Source organism: Penaeus vannamei, chromosome 3, assembly GCF_042767895.1.
Source record: "Penaeus vannamei isolate JL-2024 chromosome 3, ASM4276789v1, whole genome shotgun sequence".
NCBI classification, from domain to species: domain Eukaryota; kingdom Metazoa; phylum Arthropoda; class Malacostraca; order Decapoda; family Penaeidae; genus Penaeus; species Penaeus vannamei.
This window is the reverse complement of record NC_091551.1, coordinates 7576121-7580435: the sequence shown is the minus strand read 5'-3', so window position 1 is coordinate 7580435 and position 4315 is coordinate 7576121.

The following is a 4315-nucleotide window of genomic DNA, read 5'->3' as shown; positions in this document are numbered from 1 at the left end:
ACTAGCGTCCCTCAGAGCCAAAGTCCCCAACTCGCGTCCCTCAGCCCCAAAGACCCCAACTAGCGTCCCTCAGCCCCAAAGACCCCAACTAGCGTCCCTCAGCCCCAAAGACCCCAACGAGGCGTCCCTCAGCCCCAAAGACCCCAACTAGCGTCCCTCAGCCCCAAAGACCCCAACGAGGCGTCCCTCAGCCCCAAAGACCCCAACTAGCGTCCCTCAGCCCCAAAGACCCCAACGAGGCGTCCCTCAGCCCCAAAGACCCCAACTAGCGTCCCTCAGCCCCAAAGACCCCAACTAGCGTCCCTCAGCCCTAAAGACCCCAACTAGCGTCCCTCAGCCCCAAAGACCCCAACTAGCGTCCCTCAGCCCCGCATCTGCGCTCGGCCCAACCAGCAACTCCGGCGATCGTCGATAACCATTCAAAGTTGGAGCATTATCTTCAAACTCCCTCTATTAAGCCCCGTCCTGCTCCGCACACCGCTGGCACGTGATGAGTGTCTTGTCCTAAAATGAATAGCGTATATATTATGTCTACGGGGAAGCTAATACGGACGAGGAGTAAATGTACTGCGTAAAATAACCATTCCGTTCGGTATTTATGAAGGCCTGTCGTCTGTTTGCGCTCCCTCGTTCACATCCGCTGCCGTCCCCCGATAAAGTATTTACTCGTTCACATCCTCCACGAGCTGTTTCGCACGCACCGTTTCCCCTAAAATTGTATATAAACTTTCTACCTCAAAGCCGGAGCTTCTTTCCTTTTATTTTCCCTTCCCCCGGGCGAGGATGATGTAAACTCTTCCAGCTGTACGAATATCAACCATTTGGATGCAGGATCGCACGTCTTTCGAGAGGTTTGAGAACGTCAGTCATCCAATGCGCCTCACGTTTTTCAATCAGCTGATTTGTTCTCGCGCGCCGACGAGATTCTGCGAGAAATATCAAAGTACACCGAGGAGGATTTTCTCGCGCGCTTACACGAACGCTGATTTTTGAAGAAAGAGAAGAAAATAGAGAGAGAGAAGAAGAAAAAAAAGTTTAAAGATAAAAAGGAATAAAGTATTTTTTTAATAGAAACAAAAAATCTGGCTTGCCTTCTTTTTTTACGGGGGTCCTCGCGGCTTTTGGAAAATTTATGAGGTTTGCATAGGTGGATAACCAAAAATTTGCGTAAGTATGAATGACGGTTTGTGGGGAGGATGGATAGCGCATCATAAATTATTCGGCGCGCGTAGAAAAAACGGATCGGATGATTTACGTTTTCTCAAGCTCAGGTAAGAATAGTTTGAGATGAAATCACCCCTTTGCAGGTTGCTCATCCTTTTCGTCAGACACATACGCACGCAGAAACACACGCACGTACACGCACTTACACTCACATACGTACACACAGAAGACACACATACACACACAATGCGCACATACACACACAAGACACACATACTCACGCAAGACACACACATACACACACGCAAGACACACACATACACACGCACAAACAGACACACGCACAAACATAATCAGACACCCACATACACAAACAGATACACACAAAGAAAAAACAGACGCATGCATAAACATACACATACACAAATATACACACACATGCACATACACACACAGACACACATACACACACAGACACACACACATGCACATACACACACACAAACAGACACACACATGCACATACACACACACACAAACAGAGACACACATGCACATACACACACAAATAGACACACATATACACACAAACATACACAGACTTCCAAACATCAATTTGCTTTGAAGAACACTGACACAAACTTCTGCAAAATATATATCCTCATTCAAGAATTTTACTCAAAGAAGTTCACAAAAACTTAACAATGTAGTGAAGTGTCTACACGGTATTCTTCAATATAATAATAATGATAGAATTAATTAAAATCCACCAGTTGCCAAGTGGATAGAAAATTAACTTTGCAGTTTGTATAACACTATAATCTGTATATCGGAGACATACTTTGAATACAAAGAAGGAATATTAAGTTAACTGGCTTATCTCTATATCTAACCCGGAATTATATAATCTGATATAGGCCTATCGTGTCACAATCTCTCTCTATTTAATTAAAACCATTAACGTATTAACTGAATGATAACGATACCACGATGACGCAACTGTATTGATAGACAAGTGGATAGATAGATGATGAGTTTGATTCCATACTGTATGCAACTGAAGATTATCATGTAGTTTGATGGTTATATACATGAGTGTTATTTTATATGAGACAAACGTAGATTTATTTTTCATGGTTTATAAAATCAACTTTGTTATACACTCAGTCTCGTTATATACAATGAGAATTGGGTTTTTGAGGATTGCTTAATTTGAGTCCTTATCAAAGGTCTAGTCTTGTCGGATATGCTTTTTTTTCTTCTATATTTTAAAATTCAATCCTGTTTTCAATTTTCCAGAAATTGTCGATTTAAGAACAGAAAGACAAAGCAAAAACAGAGCCACATTTATGAAAGAAATGATAAACTGCTTTTGTATTTTTTTCCGTTTTTTAAAGTGCATGGATTTCACTTATTTATTTATTCATTTATTTTTGTGATATTTTAACACTTCTTTGCAGGCTTTAAAACGGCTTTGGTGAAGCTTATATCTTTATGCAATTCATGAATCATAATAGAATTGATTTGATTCTGTGGTAATGTAAAGTTGCTTCGGTGACACTTCGGATCCTAATAATCAATCACGTAATTCTTAGAACAAAACCGTTTTGTATTCTAAAACATCTTCGCTTCATATTGGCTGAATATGATCATTTTGGTAAGATTATTTTGTATAGAATCTATAGGACAGAGACATGCATGCATTCGTGGAAAGACAGATGGAAATAGTAGATTAAAGTAGATATAGAGATAGATAGTTATATTACTGATTCACTCTTAATGTGAACTCAAAAAAAAAAAAAAAAAAAAAAAACATTAGCTTATGAGGCAAACAATAATTATCCTCATTATCCTTATTCATTTTCTATCCATTCGAAAATGCACTTGAGAAGCTAATGGTTGATATGCCTAATGCAACAAGCATAAATCACAGCGTTGATTTTCATATCATTATGATAAAAAAGACATGTCAGTCATTTATCATTTATCGAACTATCCTCAACTACTCCCACCTGGAATTATAAAAGAACTATCCTCAACCACAACCACCTGGCATTATAAAAGAACTATCCTCAACTACAACCACCTGGAATTATAAAAGAACTATCCTCAACTACTCCCACCTGGAATTATAAAAGAACTATCCTCAACTACTCCCACCTGGAATTATAAAAGAACTATCCTCAACTACTCCCACCTGGAATTATAAAAGAACTATCCTCAACCACAACCACCTGGAATTATAAAAGAACTATCCTCAACCACAACCACCTGGAATTATAAAAGAACTATCCTCAACTACAACCACCTGGAATTATAAAAGAACTATCCTCAACCACAACCACCTGGAATTATAAAAGAACTATCCTCAACTACTCCCACCTGGAATTATAAAAGAACTATCCTCAACTACAACCACCTGGAATTATAAAAGAACTATCCTCAACCACAACCACCTGGAATTATAAAAGAACTATCCTCAACTACAACAACTGGAATTATAAAAGAACTATCCTCAACTACTCCCACCTGGAATTATAAAAGAACTATCCTCAACCACAACCACCTGGAATTATAAAAGAACTATCCTCAACTACTCCCACCTGGAATTATAAAAGAACTATCCTCAACTACAACCACCTGGAATTATAAAAGAACTATCCTCAACCACAACCACCTGGAATTATAAAAGAACTATCCTCAACTACAACAACTGGAATTATAAAAGAACTATCCTCAACTACTCCCACCTGGAATTATAAAAGAACTATCCTCAACTACTCCCACCTGGAATGATAAAAGAACTATCCTCAACTACAACAACTGGAATTATAAAAGAACTATCCTCAACCACAACCACCTGGAATTATAAAAGAACTATCCTCAACTACTCCCACCTGGAATTATAAAAGAACTATCCTCAACTACAACAACTGGAATTATAAAAGAACTATCCTCAACCACAACCACCTGGAATTATAAAAGAACTATCCTCAACTACTCCCGCCTGGAATTATAAAAGAACTATCCTCAACTACTCCCACCTGGAATTATAAAAGAACTATCCTCAACTACTCCCACCTGGAATTATAAAAGAACTATCCTCAACTACTCCCACCTGGAATTATAAAAGAACTATCCTCAACTACTC